The sequence below is a fragment of a genome, unplaced genomic scaffold, assembly GCF_019419815.1.
Source record: "Pyrus x bretschneideri cultivar Hongxiangsu unplaced genomic scaffold, Pyrus_bretschneideri_v1 Contig267, whole genome shotgun sequence".
Classification (NCBI taxonomy): domain Eukaryota; kingdom Viridiplantae; phylum Streptophyta; class Magnoliopsida; order Rosales; family Rosaceae; genus Pyrus; species Pyrus x bretschneideri.
In genome coordinates this window covers 251,706-274,476 of record NW_025999576.1, presented here as the reverse complement: position 1 = coordinate 274,476, position 22,771 = coordinate 251,706, and the positions used below count along the sequence as shown (strand labels likewise).

The 22,771-nt window shown below is 36.4% G+C and overlaps 1 pseudogene; it reads left to right on the top strand.

Moving 5' to 3' along the window:
- The first annotated feature begins 486 nt into the window (after positions 1–486).
- On the top strand, positions 487–2,893 carry LOC103934566 (annotated as a pseudogene).
- The last annotated feature ends 19,878 nt before the right edge of the window (positions 2,894–22,771 follow it).

The following is a 22,771-nucleotide window of genomic DNA, read 5'->3' as shown; positions in this document are numbered from 1 at the left end:
TATGTGACATCTCGTCCTAAAATTTATCGTATTTTATTCATAGTAGTAATGAAATTATCAAAATACTTCTAAGATGCCATGTAGGCCTTTCACGTGAACCCCAAATTTTCCTTTCACTTTTCCAGTCTTATTTTACTATTTTGAATAGTACTTATTTTTACGACACGTGGTGAAACTCAATTCGAAATTATAACAAATAAGTTACGTTCGAAACAGTATAAATTTACATAAGATAATTTCAAATTATAAAAAACGGACCTCGTGCAGTGTGCATCACTGCTTGCCCATGCAAACGGCTTTAAACAAATAATTATTTTAAAACCCACTCTTGTCAATAACATCCATCAAACATCATTCTTCTCTTTTTTTTTTTTTTTATAAATATTTCTCTCTATCTGTCTCTCTCACACACCTTCTTTTTCCATTTTACCCGGTTCACCTTTTCTCCCTCTCTCTCTCTCTCTCTCTCTCTCTCTTTTCCAGCTCTCCCCCATCACTCTCTCTTTAGAGCTCCCGGAGCTCTCCTTCTCCTTCCTCTTCAAACCTTTAACAAATCAAGCTCAAAAATATTATTTTTGAAATCCTTGTGACTCAAGGAACATGAATTTGTGTTTGCATGCATCATCGGGTCATCGTGGAGTGATCCAACATTGAAGCCAAGAGCTCCGTAGCTCTCAAAGCTCGAACCCAGGTGAACTATGCCTTCTTCTCTACATTTCTGGGTTTAGATGATATTTTAAACTCTGTGATGTTGAATTATATGTTTAAATTGAGGGCTTACTCTCTATCATTATCTGTGTTTCAAACTCGACCCCGACGAGGAACTCCGGCGAAATGCCCTCGAGTTCGAAGTTGGTGGGTGTTCCGAACACATCAAATCTCTCCCTCTTGTCTCTGTGGTATATTGGGTAGAGTGTTGAACTCACTCTCGAGCTCTAACCCCTGCATGCATGTTTATACTCTTTTCCTCAGTTTTCCGGCGACCTCCGCGGCTTTCAGGCATTTTCCAGCCATCTCCGGACACTTTTTGAACTCCAAACAGATACAATCTTGTTCTACACTTTCCTAGCTTCGTTTCGATATATTATGGGCTTCGTTTCATTGTTTAGCTTCCGTCGTTTGGGGCAATTATTTGGAAGTATGAAATACATACATAACCACGTACGTACTCTATAAATATCATTTTTGATCGGTTGAGAATATACAGCTTGCAGTTCAAAAAATCTTAACTAGCGAGAAGAAAAGATGACCACTATCATTGCAACCCAAACAGTTCCCAAAATTCCAGTTGTCGATTTCTCCAGGGAGGACTGCTTCAAGGCAGGGTCAAGTTCTTGGCTCTCAGTACGAGCGGAAGTTTGCCGTGCTCTTGAAGAATTTAGCTGTTTCGTGGTAGTCATGCCTAACAAAGTTTCACCTGAGCTTCATGACACCTTTTTTGGGTCGATAGGAGAGCTATTTGATTTCCCAGTCGAAATTAAATCCCAAACCCCACAAGAAATGCCTCGACTTGATGGCCACCATGTAGGGCCATTCAATGAAAGCTTGGTAACTGGTACAGACACCGAAAGATGGCACCAATTCGAACATCATTTTTGGCCTAGCGGCAATGATCAATATCGGTATAATTTAAGGCAAATAGTCAACAATTTATTATGGATTGTTCAATTTTTATACCCTGTTCAATGTTATATGCATAACTACGTTTGACATGTTTTCTCTTTCTATTTCAAGGACGGATTTGCGATAGCGTGTCAATAACATGTCGATATATACTTGTTGTATTGACATGCTATCCAAAATATTGTTGACTTGTTTTCTACACCTTATTACCTAGTAGGTTTGAAACTTTAATTAATTTACCTTTGAAACTACTTGTATTTCTTATGTAGTGAAAGTGCTGATCTGTATATGAAAGTGATGACAGACCTAAATCAAGTTGTGACTAGAATGGTATTCGAAAACTACAATGCAGAAAAATACCATGATGATCACATTCAATCAACCATTTATTCTCTCCGATTCACAAAATATAAGGAACTCAAGGAAGTAGAAATGGGAATGGAAAAACTTGCTCATACAGACGCGAACTTTTCCACCATACTTCATCAAAATCATGTAAATGGTCTTGAGATACATACAAAAGATGACAAATGGATTGAGTTTGACCCTCAGCTGCCTTCATCCTTCATATTCATGGCATGTGATGGATTTCAGGTATGCCTCCATCACTTTCAATAATCTTGCTTGCATGAATGTATGTAAATGGATATTGCATAGCATGTAGGTTGCAAAGATTTTAAAACATATATAGGCTTAGGACAGGCGGCTATATATATAACATATATAAGCGGCCATACCATACTAATGATAATACCCAATCATGTATTAATAAATCTTAGCGATGATGCTTGCATATGGTTTGTTTGGCCTAGGTTTGGAGCAATGACAGAATACGATCTTGTAAACACAGAGTCATTATAAAGCAAAACAGTGTAAGATTCTCGGTTGGGCTATTTTGTTATATTGAGGGGCTGATAACCATTCCGAAGGAGTTTATCGATAAGGATCACCCCATACAGTATAAGCCATTCCATCAGTTGGATTATTTGAAATATTTTCTGGAACAGTATAGTACTAGTTCTGGGTTCTATCAAGGAGTATTGCGGGGTTTGATTTTCATGGACGAACGCCTTCACTTCTTACTTGTTATTGCTGCTCAACTGAGGACAATGTTGTTTTAACGGGGGAGGAGTGATAGAGTACCTTAGTAAGCCTGTTTGAGTTTTCAATTGTGTATGTTGTATTTCCGATATGTATTTGCTTGTAGATGCCGTGCGGCTGTATGGTGTGACGATTTGAAGTAATAAAAAAGACCTATGTATTCTTTATTCTTCCTTACTATTCAAATTTATCAAAGTAATAGGAAGCAATCTACGTAGCACTTTGACATCTTTTAAAGTTTTGCTCACAACTTGATATGTCAAATTAAACTATGAGCAGTGATACACTTACCATCTAGTTGTACCTTACCATCTCTTTAATAGAGGTAGGCCCACCAATGCATGTGAGTTTCATTTATGGGTCGGGCTGGGCCTAAAATTGAAGGGACTAGATCGGACCTAACCTGGTGATGCGAGAATTGCGAGAATTATACGCACTCAAATTAAACCCTCTTTTTGACAATTGTAGTATAAGTATAAGTAGGGATCGTTCTTAACCGGGGATTAGGAGGGATTGCAAATCAATTGGAAACTGACTCAAAAACGTAAAATAAAGTTTAAAACACTAAACTAAACTCAAAGAATGCGAAACTAAACGCTTAAAACACTAAAACAAACCAAAAGACTCAAACATCACCCAAAATACTCAAAACTGCCTTAAAAACACTTTCTGGGCAGTTTTGAGCACTTTGGTGAATTTGGACGAATTTGTATAACAAATTGAATCAAAACACTTATAAACACAAACTAAAACACTTTCTAACTAATTTGGACATTAAAGTAAGGGGGGATTGAGTTTTGGACGAAATTAAACTAATTGCACAGATTCTAATTAAAACAGATTGTAAGTATGAATGTGATGGAATGGAATGAATGGATGCTAGCCAAGGGGTTCATCTCCACACATGTTACACTTGCATAATAAAACGATTTCCAATTGCTTTTCAATAAACCATGATGCTCAACACCCCAAGTTAACCGTGATGCACTAATTAACCTTCAAATTTTCCTTATGTTATTGAATTAGATGATGCATGCGACAATTCAAATCATTCTCCAATGGTTCTCAACATGAATGCATAGAAGAGATAAAATGAGAGATCATTATGTTCTATGAAAATTATAAGTGTTGACGAGGCAATTGTAACTATGAATGCATGATACTCTTGCCAAGAATTCATTTAACGCGATTGTTTATAAGCAACCTCCATTACTTGTGAATATAAGTTCATAACTATTAGGTGAAACTCACTTATATTCTAGCGTCATATTCATGCATGAAAATTAAGCATGCACTCTCAATAAACATACATAAATAGGTTATCAATCAAACAGTTAAACAAATTGAATCCACAACTTATGAAACGCAATTAGAAGTAATCAAATCAAAATGCAAGCATAAACATATATTTCGAATCCCCCCCTAGCCAAGGGGGGGTTTAGTTCCTCATACGTACAAAACAAAGAGAATTGAAATTAAACATTGGAATCGAGGAAAAGAAACACCTAAACATTCCAACAACTCAAACTTGAATTGTATGAACGTTTAGGCACTCTTCTCCTCCTCTTCATTGTAGCACAAGGTCTAAGGTGAGTTTTGGTGTGTTGAATGGATTGGGGAATTATGGAAATGGATGAGGGAGGCCACGGCAATGGGATGATTTCTGGTGGTGTTTGGATTGGTAGGGAGGGCACGGCAAGGGTGGTTTGATGGTCTACATTCTGAATAATGAAAGAGTGAATTGTGTATGAATGGGAATGAATGAATTGTGGCTGCAATGGATGCTTATTTATAGGTGAAAATGAGGGAATATGACAGCTAGGAACTTGGTGGAAATCTGGAATGGTGATGGGAGATGCATGTGGCTGATTTATGCATGTGATTAAAGGGTAATGACAGCTAGGTTATGATGATGAATGCATGTGCAAAGTTGGTTGAATGATTATGGGTGCATGTGGCTGATTTATATGAAGGGAATGCATGATTGTTTACATGTGAATTAAAGCTATATGTGGCTGCAATGATGAAATGGATGGGAGTGCATGTGCTTTGACAGCTAGGTTGAATAAATTAAAGGGAGTGCATGTGGCTTGGCTGGAATGATTGGAATGCAATCTGAAATGGGATGTGTTGGTGTGAATTTCTGGTACAAAGGGCCTCCTTTGGTCTTCAATTTCGTCCATCTACTTGGCTTCAAGTATATGCAATCCATTTAACGCCCCAAACTACTCCAAAATGCACCCTTTTGCATACTTTGCCCTTAGAACCTGAAAACACACAAAAGAAGCATAAAGGACTAAAATAACTAAAGAAACATAACGTAAATGCACGAGAACAAGCCATTTAAGTCGCATGAATATGCTCCTATCACCTGGCCCGTATAAAACGGGCTGGTTCCTACGGGTCCAACAGCTACCTTTTTTTTTTTTTTTTTCCCCTTCCCAGAACCCAGATTCCCAGTCGAATTTGCACTCGATTGAGTTTAGATTTGAGTTTAAAATCGAACCAGGACAGGAAGATGGTGCCGCTGGAGCACAGGCTGCACAGATCCAACTTCCCTGCCGGAGAGAGAAAGCTTGAGTTGACCACGTTGTGCGCCTTCTCTCCACCACTCCCCATCGCAGCTGGATGACTCAAACGGGGAGATCCAGTCGAGCCCCATCCTGTCCTTCGAGCACCCGTACCCACCAACCAAGACCATCTTTACCCTGGACGAGGAGTGCCAAAAGCCAAACCTGTGATTGAAAATTTCACAACTTTTCACAAATTTTGTAAATCAAAATTAAGAAATTGACAAAATTGGAAGAAATGAGGGAAATGAGTTACCTCAATGTTGAGATTGGAGGAGGAGATGGAGGAGTTGGTGGGGGAGGAGGGCGGCGGCAGCACATCATTTCTCAGTGGGGAGTGGGTGTGGGTGTGGTGTGTCTGTGCTCTGGGAAGGAGAGTTGCAAAGATGGGGGGAAAAGAAACAAGGAAGAGGAATGAAAGAGAAGGTTCGAGAGATTGGGGGAAAGGGAAACACAGGGAAGTGGGGTGTGTGTGTGTGGAGTGTTCTTGAGAGTGAAAATTGTCACGAGGAAGAACAAAAAGAAGTAGGCATGGGAGACGGTAACAATACCCAACACAGGGGTATTTTTGCAAACCGGCCGGTCTGAGTACCCGTTTTTCTATACTTTTGGAACCGGCTCGAACCTAAAATTTCAAGGGCCCACCCCACCCTACCTCGTTTCTCTCTTTTAAAATTAGGACTTGCCTCGTACCCGTCCCGAACCGCTAATACCCACCCCTACCCATGGGCCCAGGGCCCGTTTGTCCACTCCTAGTTTCATCTCTATTAGAAAAATGGTACAAATAATGACACAAATAGATGATAAAAATAACATTTTTGTTAAACTATTATTATTATTTTTTTTCATAATTTCTATTTTATATATTAAATTCCACATATATAAATAATTCTTATTAATAAACAGTGGAATGCAAATACAAATAATCTAACAAAAGACAACCTATTAATCGAAAATAGAAGAAACAAAAATCCAACTCAATTATCATCACCTCTAAGACCAACTCCAATGGTGGGCTAAAAGTCAAATTATCCCCCAAAATTTTCCCCCAAACCCACTCCAACCCAAGGGGAAATTTTGGGTTAAATGCTAAACCAATGCCAAATTCCTCCCAAAATTTAGCCCAGAAATCGGAGTGGACTCTACCCAATATTTATCGGAATTAAATTTTTTTTTATAAAATGTTCATAAAATGAATTTATGATAGTCTATATATTTATTTATTTTTTTAAATTTAATTTAACAAAAAAAATACCCTAAGTTCATTCTTTAATAATCCCGGGCTAAAATTTTAGACTAGAACGGTTAGAGCAGAAAAACTGTTTCTGAGCTAAAAGCTAAATTTTTCGGACTAAAAAATTTAGCTTTTAACCCAACCATTAGAGATGGTCTAACGATTTTCATTCTAAGTTGGGAATATTATAGTCGTTCCCCATAACACATCTCAGTTATGTCCATAGCCTAATTTTTGTCTCGAAATCAAGTTGCTTAAGTCGAAGCTTATTTTCATCTCGTGCATGTTTGAGCTACTATTCTGTTGCCTACTTGTTGCACAGTAGAGTAATGGATAGGACGTGTTTAGTTTGATTATTTTGAAAGGATTGATTGCAATAGTCAAATCAATCAATCACGATCTCAGAACACCAAATGAAGTAGATTTGGCAAATCAAACAGTTCCACCCTTCACACATAGCTCCAAAAGAGGTAGCATACCAGAATGAAAATTAAAATCATGCACTCTTCTATAGAGAGCAATCAAACTAACAAGCTCTCCTACAGAGAAATCAAATCAAATTCTAGGACAATTTCTTGAAATTATTAAATAGAAACAAAATAAAAGGATAAAATCATGTCGGTGCTCCACATCCTCCGACCATTCACATGTCATATCACTGCACTAGCTCAACTCATAGTGTCGTACTAACTAAACTCAATCCTAACGCAATTCGGCATCTTCCATGGCTTCCCACTTCAACCCTATATCGAAGGTGATAACTTGATCCAAAGCCTTGTATTAACAGTGTGCGTGGACCAAAAGATGACAACTCTAAAGATGACTACAACGTTTCACAGCAATAATTACCACTTAAAGTAAATGGAAAGTAAGAGGGAATAAACGACGAATACTTTTCAAGAATTGACGTCAACCCCAATATCAAAGGGCAGCAGCCAGCGGCAGAAAAAATTTCCTTTGGTTTTTCTCTAGTATTGCTGTTTTTTTTAGTGTTACTATTTGTAGAGTTAATAGAGATTTATGTCAATAACAAAACTTTCTTCAGCTCCTCCTTAGGCCAGTTATGTGCTTCAATGTTACAGACCATGATACATGTTCGATGCAATCATTCGTTTTGAAAAATTTCGTATGATTTACAACAAAACCATTATCTAGGCAATTATCAAAAGTAAATCTCCACGCGAAAGTAAAGGAACACGCCTCAATTGCATAATAATTTCTCAAATTCATATTTTTTAGTTCTCCCCATAAACTTATTGTTGTTAAATTGTTGGAGCAAATAATCACTGAAAATATAAAATAAAACTTTTTTTTTTGGGTGAAATGAATTTAAATAGTAGAAACTTCAATAACAATAATAATCATGGCGTCATCCTTCGATGGGTTCTTATGGTTAATTTGGTGGCGGTCAGCACATCATGACCTTGTAATTTGTGTTATTGAGATCGAGCTGTGTCAGTTTGATATCAGAGCCAACCATGCTTACAATATTAAATGCAAACCACAATATTCTCGTTATATTGTCACATGAACTATCATGTGACCACCTTTTTAACGTATTTTTGTTAAGCTAACTCATCTACTTAACAAGAATATTGCCAGATTTTTCATGAGATGACAAAAATGATTTACGGTGGACAAACTCATTGATCACTTCTATTGATTTTTATTGTTAGGAATCAAAATGACGATTTATGCTAATCTCAGAGACCATTTGAGCTAAAAAGCCTTATGTTTCCTAATCTAATTGGAATGTGCTGTGGAGATTATTAGAAGCCCTGCTTATTATGTTTTCTCATAAGCATTGGAATTTAGGTTGTTTCTTTCTATGCTTTTGAATTCAATTATTTTGTACTTTAATATCATGAACTAAATTTCTTTTGCTAGGTCTAAGATGTAGGTTAGTCACGAATACTCGAAGTTTATAGTTATAGTACTTTATAAAATAACTACCTCAATTTTGGATTGAATCACAATCTCATACCTTATGTTTGAAAAATGATAACGTTATATACCTTATCTTACGAATTCGTTTCAATATCATACCTTCGTCAGTTTTTCTATTAATTTTTTTGTTAAATGCTAACGTGACTTGAGATGTACCTCACTCTCTAGTCCAAATGCTTTAAAAATTTAATTAAATATTAAAAAAATTAAATTATAAATTTATTTAAATATTTTAATTGAAAAAGTGGGACCCACCCCTAAAACTCATCATCCTCACCAAATTAATCTTTGTAACCAAACACCCACAATCTCCATGCCAATTTCAAATAGAAAACCCTAATTCCTCCCAAACCCTAACCCTAAATTTCGAATTGTTAGCCACAATCACCCACACAACAATGTCTACACCACCACTGCCGTCACCCACAACCTCCATTAAGAAGCCCCAGCCACTACTGTGGACCCAAAAGGATACGGTGCAGTTAAGGAGGGTCCAACAAAACTCGAGTCAGTGGGAAGATTTGGTGGTGACTGTGGTGACCAGGTGCAACTACAAGTACGGCGAGCCGTCGAAATCCACACGCAGTACTGCCGCAAGATGGAAAAGCTCTTGTAGAGACACTGTGCTGTAGAGAATCTTCGTCCTGTTATGCGATGGTGTTTTCTTCAGCGACTTGCTCTGCGGTAGCGCGTCCTTAGGTGGGTCCAGAAAGAGCTTTTTGAAGATCTTCGACCTCGCTTCCCACATCACATTTGTCACCGGCGACTGGTACATTCTCAGCCAAAGGCTAATAGGTATTCGGGTATAACCGTTGGGCCCATCTTAAGCTGAAAGTAGGTTTTTGAAAAGGGAAGAGTGGTGACAACGGGAATGGAAGTGGGTGGATTGGGAGTTTCAGGAGAGGAAGAGAGTGAGTGAGGAAGAAAGTTTCCCTGAGGAACAGGAGAGGAAGAGAGTTTTCCCGAGGACCAGGAAAAGATAATGGTGGTGGGTTTTGTTGTTGGGGGCTGCAAGGGAGAATTGCAGAGGAAAAAAAGGAAAAGGGGTCTAGAACAGAAAGAGAGACAACGGTAGGGGACGGATGGAGTGGGGAAAAGGTGGGGGATGAGGATGGGTCCCATAATTTCGTAATAATTTTTTAAAATGATTTTCTAAATTTTTTTTTTTGTTGAAATATATTTATTAGTATTTAATTAATTTTTTAAGTTAGTTGGGTAAGGATATGGGTCCCACGCCTCCCAGCTCATAATTTAACGATCAAACTTAACAGAAAAATTGATGGAGGTATGACATTGAAACGAATTCGTAAGATGAGGGATGGCATTGTCATTTTTCAAATATGAGGTCTGCGATTGTGGTTTGACCCATAGTTGAGGTAGTTTTTTGTAATTTATGTAATTTACCCTTTTTAATATTATTTTATATCAAGTGTTTGATGTAAACGTAATTGTGAGTATCAATGACTTGTCAATCAATCACTTGATTCTCGAGTAACTTATTATTAGGTGACTTGATTATTGAAGTGATTTTATGGCCCAATATGGTTAGAATAATAGCTTAACCTTTGATTAACTTATTACATGATCCCTATTTAGTAAAGACTTATTATGATGGGATATAAAATATATAATTGTGATTATGATATCCTTATCCTTGAGGCTAAACCTATCAATTTCTTACACGATCCGTTAACACGACACCAAAATATAAAAATTTCGGGTCAACAAGATAACTAATTAGGGTAGTTATTGGGTCAAACGATAAGAACCCTTAATAACGGGTCCTTAACAAGTTACATGAAGGTGACACACAAGTAACCCATTTCGACACATTAAGAAAAAAGTTATTTTGATGATTTTAATTTTTTAAACTACTAAAAAAACTTACTATAAAATACAATAGCCATAGTGTATATGTATATGTATATATTGTGTATTAAATATGTATTATTATATTATTATTCTATATAAATTTTAAAAAAATTAAGGTTTATTTATTTATTTATTTTTATAGTATACTTTAGGCAAAGAGTGAGATTAAAAAAAAATTATAAAATACATTAAAAATAAAAGTATCAAGTAACTTAAAAATACCAAACACCTTAAAAAATTATAATAATTAATTTACAAGTGCGAAAAATGTGAAAAAAAAAAAATATGCAAAGGTTCGTGATCGCATCCTCTACGCTTGGAGTATGGGTAAATCCTCGTTTGAAATTTTTAAACCATACAAAACCCTCATGAATAGTATTTTTAAGGGAGTTCAAAATAAATAAAATTCATAGTCATTAATGTACAAGTCTGAAAAATGTGAAAGCATATATAAACGTGCAAAGTTCCTTAATTTTGAAGCACAACTTCCTTCATTTTGTATATCCTTGAACATTTGGTATTTTATAGTAATGTACTAATATGTAATACTTGAAAGACAATTTTATTATTATTATTTTAGTATTTTTATTTTTTAAATTTTGAAGCAATATTTATGTGATAATGTGGATTACATATACTAATTTAGTATTATGTTTTGTTTTTTGTGGTCAAATTATGCTTTTCATTTTCATAATTTATTGATTTAAAATATATTATCTTTAACAGGAATAGGTCGGGTCATACTACCTCATAATATTATCGGGTCAATTTTGAGTCGGGTCATATTATCCGTTTACTTTAACGGGTATTATACGGCACGACCTACTAAGATATTAGGTATGTCACGAAAACAACACGAACACAAAAAACACGACACGAATGTCAGGTCTACTTGGGGCTGCCTACCTTTCCTTCTTTTGTACGGCCTAGAATTTAATAATAGGCTTAATTGAGAGATATCCTAGCAACTATGTGAAGATTGTCCTTGCTCTCACAATAATCGTTCTATTATGTGCTAAACCCTAGTCATAGCAAGAACATATAATTTGGAGAAACTAGAAGACATTCTTATGCATACACTAATATCTTTGTCATTCAGAAGAGTCATGTCTTCCATATTCTACAATTAAAATATGTCTTACGTGTGGTATTAGAGCCACACCAACAAACTTAGGATTCGGATTAAAGGTAATTGTTTGATTACCGAATATTGTTTTGGTTGGGTGTTTTCTACATACTATTCGATCCTATGCAAATCAGTTAACATGCTTCCGCAATTTTGTATCAATTTAATCTACACAATAATCAAGGTATTTTTTTTAGTATATTTTATGCGTATTGTGTAGACTAATTTTGCCTAAATTTTGACAGCTATGTCAATATTTTCAAACCCCGTCGATAGTTAATTTAATAAAATCTATTCTAAAATCATAACTGATATCTTAGTTTTTGCATAAAACTAATTCATTTGATTATCGTTTTGGTTTTTGATGAACATTATCAGTTTATCACAAAATGGACTTCTAATTGATAATTATGAATTAATAAATAAATAAATAAAAGGAAGAAAATTATATGATAGTCCTGAAACACGGAGGTATTTCTCCCTCGCGTTTTCTTTGCTATACCTGCTCTCTTGGTCTCTCCTTCATAAGAAAAATTTGTATGGGGCTTAGCTTATCATTGAACTTTGCTGAGTAACGCTACAATTCACTTAAAACTCGTCATGTGGTAAGTTTTAAACGTAATTAATTTTATCGTTTTATATATATATATATATTTATAAATCTCATAATTAATTTTTCTACTAATTATATACACCATCAGATTCATCTAATGGTTTATTTTTCTCCTCCCTCTATTTTTTTTCTTCCCTAATTGTCTCTACCGTGTACGGTTTTCTTCCCCATTCTGTCTTTCCTTTCTTCATAAGAATCTGGTAAAAAAATCAAGCCACATGAAATGAATAACAAAAAGGTCCAACTGAGATTTCATTTTTGAAAAAAGCTGTGTGAGAGCGACATTTGGTTGAAAGTTTGTTAGATAGGATATAAGAGAAGTTGTAATTGCTTGCTTCTGGGTTCTCTGTCATAAACCAACACAGACTTCATTGCAATTCCCAATCCATTATTTCATCAATCACATCTTGCCCTCAAATTTTCCATGACCGAATGACGATTTAAGTGGTGAAGAAAATTTGGTACATTGTTAAGACTTGAGAGTTGCTGGGAAGAACGGAACGATTACTGGGTCAAGTCTAATATTGATTGGTTTTTCTTTTCTTAATATTTTTCTACAGATTTATTGTGAAGAACAACAAGAAACCTCGTTGGGGAAGAAGTGAAAATCTAATAACGAAAAAAGAGCGGGAAGAAAAGAAGAAAAATCATGGGTCATTTGATGAACTTAACGGTGTATATTAATTAGGCGAAAAATAAATTATAATGTTTTGAAGATAAATACAGGGTACAAAAATTACACTCCAGCTTTCCACGTGGCAAATTTTGAATGGTTTGTAGTGCCATTTAGGAAAATCCAGTGACAAACTGAGCTCCACACAAGTTTTTCTCCTCTTCACAGAGACTTCGATGGTTTCCGGCTAGGCTTTGGCCGTTTTCTGAGTATTCCGGCGAATTGCTCAGCGTCAAAATTGTGCTACTCACTTCTCTGCTATGTCTGCGATGCCCAACTTGAGTTTGCCAATTGTATTTTAAGTTCGTATATAGGAGTGGGTGTTTTTCACTATTTCTGCTTACTGTTGGCTGAGGTATCTTTTCTGTTTCTGTAGGTTGGTGTTTGGGCTTCTGATGGTGTTCTACCTTCATGTTTTTTTTTTTATTTTATTTTTTTTTTTGTAATGTTACGGTATCCCCACCTCTTTCACTCCATCAATGGATACGTCTCTAGGTATTTTTCCCTCCCCTTTCCTTGAGATCCACTTCAGGATCAGAACCTCCAACTCTGCAACACTAGGCCTTCATCACTTAATTTGCTGGATCGATACCACCTGAGCACCACCTTCAAGTTTCAACCTTAGGGAATCAAATATCCAAGCAAAACTGTAGCCCTTACTATTAATTAGGATGAAGAAAATCGACTTCTGGCTAATTAACATGTATTACATAAAATATCTTGAAAATAAATGAAAATCTTCTTCTTTTCGGAACAGAGAATAACTGTACCCCACAATTTATTGAATAACCCCATAATAAATTGTGGGCGATGATATACGAATCAGGATTCTCGCCGGGTCCTCTTTGTAAGTATCCCGATGATTTATAAATTATGTTTGTTCATCGTATATCGTATATACTCAGAAATCATTTTTAATTTTTTTATTTAAAATTAAACACAATAGTACCTGACAAAAACTAATTGCATGATGCAAGATGAACGGACATGATTCACTGATTCCCAGGATTCTCACATAGAGGATCATGTTGGATGATATACCTACAGTGGCCGAGCCAACATGAAGTCATTGGTTGTCCTTGACCCCAACAACTTCAGAAGCCCCCTGTATATTTGTTTTGTATATTGGATTTGATCTAATAAACACCTAAGACAAACTAAATTAAAATCTCCTCTTCATACTTCTTCTATTTTCTTCTATCATATTTGTCTTCCTTTTCTCTCTTCTTGTATGAAATACTTTAGTTGAAAAGCTTTGACATCCTTCAACATTACTCTACAGTATCTTGCATCCACCCTCGACAAGCCTATAGAAATAATAGTAGTTGTCGACATATGTTGGAATAAACTTTCCGCATATTTTGATAAGAATTGGCAGATGCCTACTAGATGCTCGACGAAATGGCTCAATGAAGCTTTTTTTTGTTGATATGATAACCCCATTATTCGAAAATTCTGGCTACACCACTGTATACCCACACACCAACACTATTTCTCCACCCACTTTTTAACCGTAATTTTAATGACTTCTCTAACCTTTTGCAAAATGACTAATAAGACCATCTTTAACCTTTTATTCTTTTGTTTTTGTTTTTATGTTAAATTCTTCTGATTATTTAGATTTATTCTGAAAATTAAAACAATGTAAACTCTAACTTTCAATTAAATTGAATGAACGAAAACATGAGCCCAACAAGTTGAAGCCATTGCAATGGCACCAACCAAGTTGAAATCATTTTCCTGATCTCTTATGTCAATTCCTTCCTACCCATTCCAACTCTTCATCAAACACCATATACCAATTTCAATTACCTTAAGTATACTAACGTGCAAATTTTTTATTATAGAAATAACTACGTGGATAAAAATGAAAGACCACTTGATCAAAAATTGAAAATAAATAAGGTTTCAATTAATGAAATAGAAAAACAAGAGATGATATATTATTAAATGAAATATGGAATATTCCAGTACAAATGAAAGTGTTGGTTTCTTCAATACTACATTAGCCCGAGTATGGAATAGCGACGACTTTAAAAGCACTTCCACCAGGGTGCAAATGTGCCAGCACCCAATCAAAAAACCAAGCTAGTGGGTCAGTTCATTCACTCTAGCCCGCAAACTTGCCTAGCACCCAGCCCAAGCCAAGCAACAAACCAGCACATTTTTGACAGACCTAGATACTGACCTATTTGGCTGGTGCATGCAATTTAGTCGCGAGTGGGCGCGAGTAGGGGACATGGGTGCAAGCGGCGGGGCCCTGCTGTTAGCTCACTTGTTCTTCACTTGGAAGTAGGCGACGTGGCCATCTCAGTGTCGTTGGATTTAAATTTTACTTTTAAAATGGACCGTCCGATCACAAATCGACGATCCATGTTTTTCCCCAAAAATAAAAATAAAAAGGCCTAACGGTCAGAATTATGACCGTTGGCCATGTGGCAGCTCCTTGGCTCTTGAATTTGAATATTTTTCAAATCCAACGGTCTAGATTAATTAACTACATTAAAATTTATTAAAAATTATGAAAAAATACATAAATTCTTTTAAAATTTTCCCAAAGCCAAAACCAGCTCCACTCCGTCAAGTCAATTTCCCAGTGTACACCAAGGTAAATACCTCCATTTTTCTTATGGATTTCATAACTAGAAGTCATATGAACTTCATTCTAATCTTGATGCATGGGTTCATTGATATGACGAAATTCTCTGATCTGATACTTGTGTATGTTGTGCTTGCAGGTTCAACCCAAAAGTGATGCAGAGACCTAAAAATTCATAAATCCTCAACCCTCGAAGGTAAAATTCATCACTGCAATTATTTGAACCTAAACTTGCCAGATCTGTAAATGTGCTGCTTGTGCATGCCTAAAATATGACTTAGGTTATGTCGTATAAATCTGTGCAAAGTAGTGCTTTCTGATTTCAGTGCATTCATGCATCAATGGTTTTAGTCTACTATCTGCAAGCTTATGAATGTGTTCTGTATATTGCATGTCTCCGTTGATGAACACATCAGCCCAAAAATCTATGCATGAGGTCAATCTGCGTATTGACTTAATGAATGTGCTCCCTTCTGTGTTGCTTAGATCCCTCCCTCAAACTTGTATGTAGTGATCTTTTAAATAAAATGCGAGGGAGTGATTGAGTAAGAGGGGGTGCCAAGCAATGCAAAGGGCTTCATCACCAACCCCACTGTGAGTATGTTTGGAACTCTGCCCGTGCATCTTTCTGCATTCCTTTGGTTTATGTAGTGCTGGATCTTATTAATGTTAATGAATTTACGATGAATGCTCTGAGTGAATGTATCTTGAATGCTGCTGAATGCATGATTCAGTTTTATGTGTGGATTTATTGGATATTTAGGGCTGAATTGTTTCCAAATGCAACCTGCAATGATCACACAATAAAAATCTAATTAGAATAAACCCAAAATAAAATACTGATTAAATAAAAATATGGTTTTTTTTGTGTTAGAGTCAACCAGTCTTTAACAGCGTCATCAGACAATATTCATTAATGAGTAACTTGATGTTTATTGACCGAGTATTTAAATGTTGTGGTTGAGTCCTTAATGTCTTCTCTGCTATGTGAATGAATTTTTGTAATCAAAGAGAGTCCCTTCAAGCAAGGGTTGCGTCTCTGTTGAACTGACTTAAACCTTGTATTTAACACCCACAATTTTTGCACTGGCTGAATTTCTTGACAAAGAATAGGGATGCCATTAAACTTTTTTTTTTAATTCCCATGTAGAACTTATCCTGTTGGTAGGACTCATCTTGAATTTCTTTGAGTTTGATTAGCTGTGCAGGTGCACTGTTTGTTACAGCAGCAAAAATTATTTTATCTTTAGCTATTTACCCTGTATCGAAATCTGGTAGATTTTTCAAGTGCTAGTCAAGTGTTGGATCAGATTTTGAATTTGTATGAATAACCCCTTCGAACATGTCAGATTCAATGCCTTCATGCAACTTTGTTGATTGCTTTGTAACCTCGGGATATTGTATGTGTGGCGTATAGATTTGGGTAGGAATGAGTTTTGGGGATATGTTAGGATCAGCAGGTTCTATTTCCTCCATTGTGCATGAGTCAAACCTTAATGGCTCTTCAATCTCAATATATCTCAGCATGTTATTAGAGCTCTCCACGCATTCTAATGTACTAGTATCCCAACTGTCCTTTGAACTTTGTGGCATATTAGGTTGTTGAGTACCTGCCCATTTAAAACTAGGATGTTTTTTTTTTCAAATTTGGAGTGTAGAAATCAAAAGTGGGATCGTTCCAATGCCAATGCGAGTCATTCCTCATATTAATATACTCCTTCACATAGTCTGGAAAATATTTCCTCTCAGGGCATTGCAAAATTTCATGGGTATTTGAACAACAAAGAGCACAAATTGTAGGTTTAAATCTATAGAAACCCTGCTTTGCGAATGAGACCCATAAAAATGGTCTTTCTAGTGGTGGTAGGTCCCAGCCCACCATTGCCGCTGAAGAATCCCATAAAGGTTGTGGTCCTGCTGGTGATGGCAGTTCCTACACCATTGTTGCAGTCTTCTCAAAATTAACAAATTGTAACCTACAAAATAAAATTAGCAATTAAACAAAAAAAATATACAATAATAATCAACAAAAAATATGGTAAACACAAATTATTTAAAACAATCCCCGGCAACAGCGTCAATTTCTTGATAGAGATTTTTACTGCCTACAAAAGTAGGAATAAAAACACTTAAAAATACTTGCAAGGGTATAATGTTATCGTAGTATAGCAACTCAAGCAAAGTCATTCTTCATAGGGATTAAATGAATAATTTATGTAAATATCAAATCTTAATTAATTATTTGAAAACAAAGTTTGGAAGAGGTTGATCGTATGAACTAAAATATTAAAAATGAATTTTATTAAAAGCAATTAAATAAATTGACAAATTAAAGAAAGCAAAAGAAAATAGTTGTGAAAATAAATTTGAGCACTAGGTTCCTCCATCACCTTAACAATCGTACGAGTTCTTCCAATTATTTATCACTTACACATGCATATTTGAAGGTTAGGTTTTCCTAAAGTATGCCCTACTTGGAACCTCCAACATAGAACGTATATCTAACATCCAACCCGTTCGTGGTGTCCAGATCGAATGTGAACATGTAAGACTCATTAAGTTTTGTGAAATCCTTTTGAAAAAAACTATATAACTCTTAAGACGTGTCGTCCATCCTAAGAAGTTACACATATTAACCACAAGAAACCTTAGTCAATTCCAGGGATAGCCCTCCACCAAAATTGCATCAAATTACTTTTCTAAATATCCTAATGGTGGTCAATCATCAAGACAATTAGATAGTTTAAACTGGTGATTAATAATTCAAAACTTGCATGCATAATATCATAAGCAAATTGATAAAAAAAACAACATATTCTTGCTAAGGTTCATGGCCTCACCCTAGCAAACGAAACTAGTTATTAGCAATCATAAAAAAAAATATTATTAAGAACATAGATAGAAAATACCTTGAAAATAAACTTGAATCGTCAAAAGCTTCAAAGTTGTGTGTCCCTAAATTTTATGCGTTAGCCCCTTCTTTTTAACCCTAATGGCTAAAAACCCTTATTTATACTACTACAAAATAAAATCCTTACTAGAAAAGGTCTTTTAAAACCTAGGAAACATAATAGAATAATAAAACAGAAAATAAAAGGTTTCCTATTTAAATTGAAATTCGGACTTATCAGAAAATCAGACTTTTGACCAACCAAATCAACTCCGACTTGGTCCTAAAAGGTCTCATTTGAAAGCTGAAGACGTCCCCTACAAATCCTCAGAAGAAATCTTCCTCAAGATATACCATCTTGACCTTCAAAATACCCAAAACGTCCAAAAACATCAATCTGGGAAAGCTGCGTGCTGGACTTTTATTTGTTCACCACGGTCAAACGGCTTGGTAGAAAATCTGGAATTTTGATACAACTATCTTGAAACACTCACAACATCCTCCAATTGGAATCACTCCAAAATTCATCCGTTTAATCATTTTTTGCTCCAGAAGAAGTCGAATGTCCTACTTTGAAAATACATAACAAAATATCAAAATTCTACTAAAATAACTGATAAACTAATACTAAGAATGGGGTAAAATATATGATATAATATCAACTCATCACCTCGCTCAAGGAGAAAGGTGTCGAAACCAATTTTCTTGACCAGACTAAATCGATGGATATACCTAATCCAGTGTTAGATTTATCAGGGCAATTGAACACAACCCACCTAGGTGTCTCATACTTCATTTTGGAAAGAGGGAATAAAGTGTATCAGTACGATTGAATCATTTTTGTTTGATGTACTCCTATTGTTCTGAACTTGTAGTTTAAGGCTTGCATTTCAATTCAATAAAAGTGGCATTTTAACTGTGATTCCCTTACTCAAAGAGCATGGATAAAAACTATGGTTATTCTCAAAACAAGAGCAATGGCAGAGATATTTGTCTTGCAGACAACGTAACCACATATACAATAAGCTTGATGCTTACAAAAGTAAAGGTAACAACAATCTCATGGAAAGCCTAGATCATGTCACCAAATGGAACAATATTGTCCATACAAAATCTGTTGTGCACTACTCAATCTACTCGAAATTTGTTGAATTTTGAAGACATACGGTTAAATGGATACCACATTGAAACGAAAGGTGCAGAAAATGTGGAATATCTATGCATTACATCCAATGATTCCCAGAAGCGTACATTGGAGAAGTTGCGTGGTTTATCGAGTGGATTGTATTATACATATATAAAGACAATTGAAGCACATATTGTCATGAACCAGAAGTTCATTGATTCAAAAATTTACATGATTTGGCATGATAGTCTGGGTCATCCATGATCCACCATGATGCGTAGGATCATTACTAACTCTAATGGACATCCATTACTGAGCAGACATATTGCTATCTCAAATGATAACCCTTGCAAGACTTGTTCTCAAGGGAAGTTGGTAATTAGACCATTACAACTAAAGATTGATGTTGAATCCCCATCATTTTTGCAAAGAATTCAGAGGGACATTTGTGGGCCTATTCAACCACCTTGTGGACCATTTCGATATTTTATGGTTTTGGTTGATGCATCTACCTGATGGTCACATGTTTGCCTCTTGTCTACTCAAAATATAGCTTTTGCGAGACTTCTTTCTTAGATAATTAAGTTGCGAGCACAGCTCCCAGATTACCCTATCAAGTCAATCCGGCTTAATAACGCTAGTGAATTTATGTCTCAAACCTTTGATGATTACTGCATGACACTAGGCATTAATGTTGAACAGCCTATTCCTCATGTCATACCCAAAGTGGTTTAGCAGAAGCATTTATCAAAAGGCTTCAATTAATAGCTCGCACTCTGCTCATGAAAACAAAATTGCCAGTCTCTGCATGGGGACATACTATCTTACATGCTGCATCATTAGTTCGATTGAGACCTATAGCCAACCATCAATATTGATCAATACAACTCGTGTTTGGGCATCAGCTAAACATTTCACATTTACGAGTTTTTGGTTGTGCTATTTATATGCTTATTGCACCGCCACAACGCACTAAAATGGGACCTCAACACATACTGGGAATTTATGTGGGTTTTGATTCACCATCTATCAATAGATATTTGGAACCCTTGACAGGTGATATGTTTACAACTCATTTTGCGGATTGTGACTTTGATAAGATAGTTTTCCTATCTTTAGGGGGAGAAAAGACCGTTCCAAAAGAACGGCAAGAACTGACATGGGTTGTACCTACCTTATCTCATTTTGATCCATGAAGCACTCAATGTGAAAATGAAGTGAAAAGGATAAAGTATTGCTAATCAAATGCCAAATGCATTTAATGATGCTTCGAAAGTGACAAAATTACATATACTAGCGGCAAATGCACATGCAAGAATTGATGCTCTCGTTGGGCGTCCAAGAGGGAGTGTTGTAAAATTGTGAGGATGAATGAATGCCGATAGTGAAGGAGACTTGGGAATATTAGGGAATAGTAGGGAATAATTTTTGTGTGGTGCTTTCAAAAGTGTAATCATTTTGTCTGTTTGGTTAGTCACGAGTGTTGCTTTATATAAAGAGCATTCTATGTGATCAGAATACACACAACACTGCGAAAGAAAAGAACTGAAAGCAATAATATCAGTATCCATCCGTTCCTCTTTTTACCTGCAATTATTTTGTGTTACGAAACTAAATAGTATGATATTCTGCACCCATTTCCCTCCTGTCCTTAGCAAAAGTTATCTCTCTAAGTTTTGCCTATTTATAACATTGCAATCAATTTGGTAATTAATCAATTAATTTGGTGATTAATCCTAATTTGAAAAGAATAATTGGGAGTTACCTTATGGGTGAGGATTTGATGAGGAGGGATGAGAGGGTTTTGAATAAATATCATTTTGATCACCTTTGACCTTGATTGAGCCATTATTGTCCGTTGCATGTGCGTGGGAATTCCATTGTGCCTCAAGGGTATTTTGTCTTTTTAACCCAAAAGTCCATGTGTTGCCTCCATAATTTTTTTGATTATTTTTGGCTCTACAAATGCCCCCACAACTGTTGGGTTGCTCGCAGGAAGGGCAGTAGGTGTAGAGATCTTCTTTTGTTTTTGGAAACATAGGATAGTTTCCTATTTTGATGTAGATTCCCTCTTTAATTAGAAATTAGATCCTTCTAGGAAAGGGAAATAAATTACTTCTAAAGTCTATTTAAGTTTACCTTAAGTAGATGATTAAATCAACTTTAGAGAGCAATTCATTCTACCCTACAAAATAGAGAAAGCTAGAGGATATTTGTTCCCCCTCCCCTAGCAATCTACTACACTTGCATGTGCAAAGGACCGTCATTCGTTTCTTTATTCGTCTTCAAGCCGCACCAAGTAAGAAAAATTAATTTTTCCTTGTCTTCGTGATTTTTTGGGAGCCTTGAGGCTTGAAATTTGGCTCGACAGGGGTCAATAAGGTATGAAAAACGGCTTAGAGAGGACATGACACTATTGTTGTGGGTAGCATAGTGCGTCGGTGGCTCGGGTTGGGCCGAGGGCTAGCAACGCCAACCTAGGGCTTTGGTGTATGGCTGGCTTGGGCCAGGATGTTGGGCAATGGGGCGCTAGATTGGGCCTAATACGGGCCAAGTTGGTGATGTGCCGAGGAAGCGCAGACCTATTTTTAATTTTTTAAATTTTTTTGCAGGGCTCAGGCCCGTGTTGTTATAGGAGGAAGGGAGGCTCAAGCCTCATTCCTAGGTTGGATGGCTGGGCTTTAGCCTAGGCTCGGGTGCATGCGTAGGTGTTGGCCCAAGGCTTAGGCCAGTTCGCCTTGGCCTTGGGCTCGTGTGGTTTGAAGTGACACGACTTGGGCCATCTAGTTTTGGGCTAGGCCTTGGAATGTACTGGGCTCACGATGGCCTTGGGCCCGCGATGTCTGGGTTGCTGCTCTTACAGTAGCAACCTGATTCTAGGCTTGCTCAATTTAGGTTGCGCTAGGCTCCTTTGTGGTATGAGCATGGGCTCGTTGCTGCAAGATGGCATGAGCCTAAGCTTGCGGCTGCAAGGTGAGGCTTCCACTTTACGCTCGGATCTAGCCGTGAGCTACCACAGTGGCTGCTGCCATAGTGGCTGCCATCGACATAGCCATAGTGGTGCCCCATGGGGGTGGTACAACTCCACTCATCGCTGCGTTAAGCCTCGTAGATCGTCGTGGTCAAAATCCTTAAACGTAGGAAGTTCCGTTCGTCGTGGTTTCCGAATTTCTTGTCATTGTACTTTTCTTTTATGTTTATTCAAAGAATTTTTATATGAAAAGTTCTAGGAATAAGAACATACGAAAAATCTATGAATGAACAAAAAATGAGAAACCTTGAATGCAATTCTTTGAGCATGTGAATCAAACTCTCAATGAAAACACCAATTTATGGATGCAAATTTCCGCCTTCTTCTCCTTTGATGAAAATGCACCTACAAAAATAATAACACCTA